Source organism: Maylandia zebra, linkage group LG15, assembly GCF_041146795.1.
Source record: "Maylandia zebra isolate NMK-2024a linkage group LG15, Mzebra_GT3a, whole genome shotgun sequence".
Classification (NCBI taxonomy): Eukaryota; Metazoa; Chordata; class Actinopteri; order Cichliformes; family Cichlidae; genus Maylandia; species Maylandia zebra.
In genome coordinates this window covers 26135739-26142974 of record NC_135181.1, presented here as the reverse complement: position 1 = coordinate 26142974, position 7236 = coordinate 26135739, and the positions used below count along the sequence as shown (strand labels likewise).

The 7236-nt window shown below is 39.8% G+C and overlaps 1 long non-coding RNA gene across 1 annotated transcript; it reads right to left on the bottom strand.

Moving 5' to 3' along the window:
- Positions 1-392: 392 nt before the first annotated feature.
- LOC111500611 (uncharacterized) lies at positions 393-2319 on the bottom strand. The gene is made up of 3 exons (XR_002721178.3): positions 1928-2319; positions 1751-1838; positions 393-1037 (listed from the first exon to the last, which is right to left on the bottom strand). It is a non-coding gene; the product is annotated as an uncharacterized LOC111500611 (long non-coding RNA).
- Between the last annotated feature and the right edge of the window lie 4917 nt (positions 2320-7236).

Here is a 7236-nt window from a genome sequence, read left to right as displayed (position 1 = left end):
TCACATGTCCGTCCGCCAGGCAACATAGTGCCGTACGAAGTAGCGCGAAAAACAAACTTCAAAGTAGCGCTACGCATTCAGCGGGAGTCGTGGATGACGAGCGGCGATAAACTTGCGAAAAGCAAGTTATGCCCAACTCCACCGGTGGATTCTGACAGCGTGGAAAAGTGCGAAAACATCCACGATCACCAACGGATTTTGAAGGGCTGGACTGCTGCATGATGGAGAGGAGGACACCGCCACGGCCCTTCTGAGGGTGTTCGACTCTGATACTGACAACGAGGATTTCTTTGGTTTTGAAAGTGACAACGAAGGAGAGAAGCGGAGAGTGGATGACGAAGCCATCCTGAGCCTGTTCGTTTCCAACATTGGAGAAGAGGACTTTGGTGGTTTTAGTGCGCAGGAAGAAGAGAAAGATGGTGAATGACTGACTTTTCTTCTTGTTAAAGCCGTGTCACTGCACCTGAGCCTAAAAGGTAGTCCGAATCTATTTTCTGGTGTGCTGTAGGTTACTGTTATGTACTACATGTGCAAATATGTACCCATAACTTGTTTTTCAAAATATTAATAAAAGGGGTGTGTCTCCAAACAGCCATCTCTTTCCTGACAATTCCCTTTGTGCATATTCTCTTACATATGATGAGTCAACATTGAAACACCTGCGGCTTTTAGTCAGGTGCGGCTAATGTATGTACAAAACAGGATTTTCCCCTGATTTTAGCTTGTGCGGCTAATATTCAGGTGCGCTTTGTAGTCCGGGAAATACGGTAATAACAATCAGAATCCTATCTGAGCTCAGATATGTCAGTCTTGCCGGCTTAATAGTCAGTGTTCAGTCAAGTCAAATCCAACAGGTCAAAAGTTTGTGATTGGTGAGATTTCGTCCTACCGCACTGTTGCGATTGTTCGTGAGAGAAGAGCAACCTGCCCTTCTGGGCCAACTCGGAATGGCTGTGGTTCGGTTCAAAGGGAAAGGCTCGCCATCTTCCTCGTCAGGAAGAGATCCAGGTCTCACGATCCCATAAAAAAAACCTAGCCTGTAAACAACAGGACTATTACTAATTCAGTTCACACTCTAAAGATATACATGGCCATATGTAAATAATGTAAGTGCTATAACAAAACAAGCACAAAACATTAATTCTAATTTCTAACTATAGTCTATACAGTGCATCTTAATCATGAATGCAATCTTTAAATCACAATCAGCTTATTCTATCATCAAGGTGCACATTTCTATCAGAAATCAGAAATAAACCATAAACTATGGTAGATTGGTTTTTTACAGTATTGCCCTTTAACTGAATTACAGGAGCATTGCTATACACTGCATAGCAATGAAGCAATATATTATTTACACTCAATGTACAAAATAAAATTATGAAAAGAATATACAAAAACCCACAGGCTGTAGTTTTACAGTATGTGGTAACGTATCAGCACAGTAAGAATACACACGGACATCTATCCAGTGCCGCTCAAGCATCAAATGTAACAAAATAAAGTAGATTCATGACCTTTAAGATCAACATTAACTTATTCCATCATCTAATTTTAGTGCATTTAATATTCAACAAGTAATACTAGAATATCATCAGCACACAAGCTGAGTGCTCAAAATGGCTGAACTCCATGAGAAACCCCGTGTGTTCTCCCACAGTGAAAACGTGGTCAGCTACAGCTGCAGCTATGAGCATTAGGCTAGTTAGCTTTCAATTAGCCTGATTCGCCCAGTCCCAGTTTAACTCACCAGCACACTTCTAATGTTCAACTCTCAGAGAGGATCTTGTTCAACTCTCAGAGAGGATCTTGTCCACTTCATCCGCTCCCGCGCAGATCTACAACATTGAAATTGGGCCATTATATTCCCTGTTAACTTCTTGTTAGCTTTTTAGCTTCAAGGTTACCTTAACAGCTTCTGACTCACCGCGATGGTTTCAAGGTCCGAAATGTTCACAATAAATCAGGTCCGTTTCTCCAAGGTCCATGCAGATCTCCGGTATGGATATTTGCTCAATTTATCAAGTTAATAGTTATTTTCCAGCAAAAAGCTTGGCGGTGAAAATCAGTGATGGTCTCGTGCACCTCCGTCTCTCTCTGTGTCTGAGCACGTGACGGTACAGAGCAGGGGAAGGCGGGGCTTGTTCCTTCCTAACCAGTAGGGGTGTTAAATATACTCTTTGGGTTTTATTCTTATATTTATAGTATTTATCTTTTATTATTGATTTATTTTTGATCAACTCAGTGATTAACAGAGTAATGATAAATCCCAATTAACAATAACATGTTGTAGTGCATTACTGAGTCGTGTAAACTCACTGGGTTACATGATGTATTCAGCCTCACACTTTTTAAACATTTCTGCACACGTCCTCATGATGGCTTGTATTAAAAAAATGCATCAATAAATTTATATCAGAAGTTCAGAGTGACCAGAATGTTTAATAGGAAAGTGTAACTGTAGATTTGGATTCCATCATCCACATTATGTAATGCTTTCATTAAAACATTGAAAAAAACTCGAGAAATATCTGCTTGTAAACAAATACTGCACATCATGATCGTTAAAATCAGACATGATTTTTCACACATGATTCAGGAAAAACAAATAAAATGGACTTGACTGTTGTAAATTCTGTATATACCAACTATATTTTCCTTGATAAAAACTGTTAATATTATATATTTCTGTTGCATTTTGCACAAAATTATTGCTTCATGTTTATAAAAACAGAGAATCAGTTTTTTTTTAATGCAAACAGAAGTGAACTGACAAATAGAGGATTGTTACCGCTGTGGAATCAGCACCATTTGCTATATTTAAGATTTATTTGAGGCTAACTGTTCTTTTTTTTCCTTTACTAATAGCCTGCACACATGTCCTTGAGCAAGGCACTGAAGATTTACATTTGCTGCTGAGTCTTACTGAAGGGAAGTTCTCCTTTTCCCTTGGCAAAGTGAAAAAGAATTTGATTAATATTCATGGTCTGTTCACGTTTCACAGTGCAACAGGAAAACAGGGTGTATGTTCATATTCCAGATATTTATCATGAGCGCTCATCACTTCACGAGCAGGAAAAGGAAATGTCAAAGGAGATGTTGAAACTAGAGGAGCGGAGGGAGAGCAGTCAAGAGATGGGCAGTAAACAGCGATGCATCATACTCTGCTTATCTGGGAAATTCACCTCCAAACGAAAAAAGTAAGTCGTGAATTCTGATCCAGAAAACTGCAGAGGGCTGCAAATCCTGAACTGCTTCTGCGTCTCATTACAACAATCGACACTTGAAACCAGTAAAGATCCCACAAGGTGCCCAAAAAAAAATCTTTTTTTGTTCCAGCCAGAAAACATCAGTTTGAATTTTAGCTCGGTCCAGACAGTGCTCGGTCTGGAAAACCCCCTGCTGACATGCCCTCTGAGGGCCTTCCATTCATCATCATTTACTGCCATAGATTTTACATTTTAAAAGCTAACCTGAAATTAGAGCATTGCAGATGTTTCTGACATTTAATTTCGGCAAATAAACTGTTTACTTTTTGAGTAAACCAGTGAAGATCTGCTTGAATGTGATCAGTCAAAGTACAACTAAAGCTTCCCGTCCTCTCCTCCAAATCCTGCATATTTCATAACTGAATGGAAGATGAAAAAACTACAGGATAAATCATAAAACTATGCTGCCTCACTTTTTAAACGTCAGGTGTTAGCTCTGTTGGTGATCTTTCTCTTGCTAAAGTTCTCTGAGGTTTCTGTAATCCTACAGGTTACCTGCTTGTGTTTACTGTCGACGCATCAGCACCCTGTTTAACGGGACTGTCTGGTTAGTTTGTGCAAGTTATACCTGTTCATCTGAGGCCTGGAATTTAAAGCAGGTTTTGGCTCGGTCCCTTATCACTCACATAACACACGATAAGGAGATATTGGGCTGTGTTCAGCTTGTTTCATAGCGCAGGTCTCTGGTGGTGTTCTGGTGATTTCCTGGTGAGCCAGGACCACAGAGTTCCCAGCAGATCATTTCACTTCCTTTGTCAGTGGTTTTCATGTTGCGGCTGTGCTCAGCCTTCCAGCCGTGTCTTCTATCTGCCTCTTTGGCTTTCATTAGTTTGGTCTTCACGTGTGTATGAGCAAACTTTCAGGAGCAGTGTAGTGGTATGAAGGGTTATTCAGTCACATTAATTGGTTTCTGTTCATTTTCTGTTTTGATGAGATGATAAATGAGGAAAATTCAGAGCGGTTGTGTTGCCAGACCGCAGTCTGATGTAACCCCTGCAACAATGCAGCAGTCAGGTCTGTCAGGCTGAATGAAATAAATACACAGAGACAGAGAGGCTGGTTTAGCAAAAAAAAAAGAAAAAAAGAATAAGCCTTCCTTTGTTTATGAACCTTATTTTTACACTAAAGCAGCTGCCATGCATAATCACAGTAAAAGGACTGTTCTAGTCTCCTCATAATGCATCTTATCAGCTAAAAAAGAAATAATAATAATATTTGTAAATTAAAGAAAAATAAATGCTTGATATGAATATTTATCCAGTAAGTTCCTTCATTTATTTGAATTCCTGAACAGAAATGATCCTTGGTGGATGAATGTTATGCTTCATTGCTTTTCAGAGAACTCCAGTTTACAGGCTCAAAACGGTTACTTTTACTTTTGAAGTTCACAACAGATTTCGAAAATATTTGTGTTTTCCTGTTTTCATAACAGACGGTCTAATACATTTATTCTATTCAGTGCAAAAGTAAGGAGCAGTCAGTGTAAGTCAGTCTGTGAGCCAGCTGCTCAAACTGCTCTGAACACCTTCACACACCTGATCGCCTCGGCTGTGCACTGAGGCACTGCACAAGCGTGTCATTAAAAAAAGCTTATTTTTAACTGTGAATCCTGGAAAGCTGCTCTGTATGGAATACAAAGCATGCAGCTTCCCTTTCTTCATGGTCATTATTCCAACACAGACATTTTTCAGTACGGTGCAGGGCTACATAAACGCTCATATATAAGTTATGATGCATTTCAACATGGTATTCATGTCCACTTGGGCAACAAAACTGACTATTCGGCCTTCAGTTCAATTAAGTTCAATTCAGTTTTATTTATACAGCTCCAAATCACTACAACAGTCACCTCAATGTGCTTTATATTGTAAGGTAGGTCCTACAATAATAAATACAGAGAAAAACACAACAATCATACGATCCCAGATGATCAAGCAATTTGGTGACAGTGGGAAGGAAAAACTCCCTTTTAGCAGGAAGAAACCTCCAGCAGAACCAGGCTCAGGGAGGGGTGACGAGGGTTGCCGTGAGAAAAGGAAGACAGGATAAAAGACATGCTGTGGAAGAGAGCCAGAGATTAATAACAAGTATGATTCAGTGCAGAGAGGTCTATTAACACATAGTGAGTGAAAAGAAACGCACAGTGCATCATGGGAATCCCCCAGCAGCCTACACCTATCCGGTTGTTCAGTGATGACGTGATGAATCCTACTTCCGGGTCTAAAGTAGTCTGCGTTTAATATGGCATTTGTGTTGTTAACATGTTTAATGTTATGTATTTTCTTCTATTTGATCTCAAAAAGCTCCTAAAACAGTCAGCGATCACTGTTGACCTCCCTCGGCTTTTATTACCGCTAATCATTTATTTAAGCTCAGTTTTTAAAACCTTAGTATGTAACTACAGCCCAGCCCATGCAGCAGTATATGAATGACTAACCTCGTATTGTGGATGGATTATCTCAGTTGTTCTCCTGGCTGAAGTTTGGTCCGTTTACAGCATCCTGCCATGCGATTACATTTGTTCCTGACCACCGAGAACACTCACGGTAACTTTTATCAAGTGGAAAAAAAGTTAGCTTTTTATATTATGCTAACATAGCTGTGTCGCTAGCGGTCACGTAGCACATCATTATATACCAGCTAGCCAAACTTCAGTAACCCTACAAACGTCACTGCTGTTTAGCTTTCTGTCTTCATTTATGTTGGAAGTGATAACAGAGCTGTACGTTTTAATTTGTTTCCAAAACCCCGCAGTCAGGACATGCTATATTGTATTTAGATAGAAGCTAGCGAGCTAACTCCCTGCTAACTTCTAACTCCGTTAAATGTCATAAATTCCGTTTTCATGGATGCCTGGATGTTAAACTCAATTGTTACACCTGGTAGAGCAGAACGCTGATCATTTTATTAAAGATGAAAGAATTTAGACAGTTTTTCAACTCTCAGTAAAGCCATAGTGATCGTTTGATATATGGACCTGCAGCGGAGTTTAGACCCAGACACGGCTAGTGACGTCAGACTGAACAACCGGATTGCAGCATAACTAAGGGAGGATTCAGGGTCACTTGATCCAGCCCTGAATCACTTTCCTTTATGATAAAGCATGTAGTTACATGCTTTATCATAAAGGAAAGTGATTCAGTGATCTGCTGCTTGGAGAAAAAGTGCAGCCCTGATCATAGCGCAGTACTGTATGTTTGTTATATTACATACTGTATGGTCCATATTTGTTTAGATCTACCACTATATATACGGTTTATAGAAATATGCATGCTCATACCTTGTAGCTGCAAATCATGAAGCTCAGTCTATCAGAACATCCAGATCAGCCAGGCAGACTGAAAATATAATCGCTACAGCTGCCAGATCCACAAAGATAAGAGCACGTACACTATATACTTCATATTTAGTTACTTTCTGTCTCCATATGGTCAGTTTCACCTCTAAATTCTATACATTTCAGATTTCAGATTAGATTTCAGAGTAAAGTGTGGCCACTGAACTAATGTGCACTTGAGTTGGTCTTTTTTCCCTTACAGGGCTGTGCGCCAGTCCAGGACCTCAGGATATCTCCTCCACCATGCAGCAGCAGGAACCTCTCTAACCTCAGAAAAGCATCTACTCAGAGCAGCTTCCAAACCACATACTTTATTCAGACGCTGTGGCATTAGAATCAATTTCAGGAGTCAAGAGAGCGAAACCAGTGAATTCTGAGTGAACACTGTTTAGACTGTTTGTGTAAGAATGTGTTAACCACCTCATCTCCATGCACACTATGAGAAATGACCTAGGACGTCTTGTGTTTTTTCCCATTTGACTTGTGGCTAAGTTGATGAACTCAGATATCTACCAAGTAACCTTATAGCATGCTTTAGTGATGTGGAACAGTCCTCAGACATTTTTTTTAATTAATTCAATAAAATTTGAGACTTTACTAGTGTGTGACCTTTTATCTTAACTTAACCAG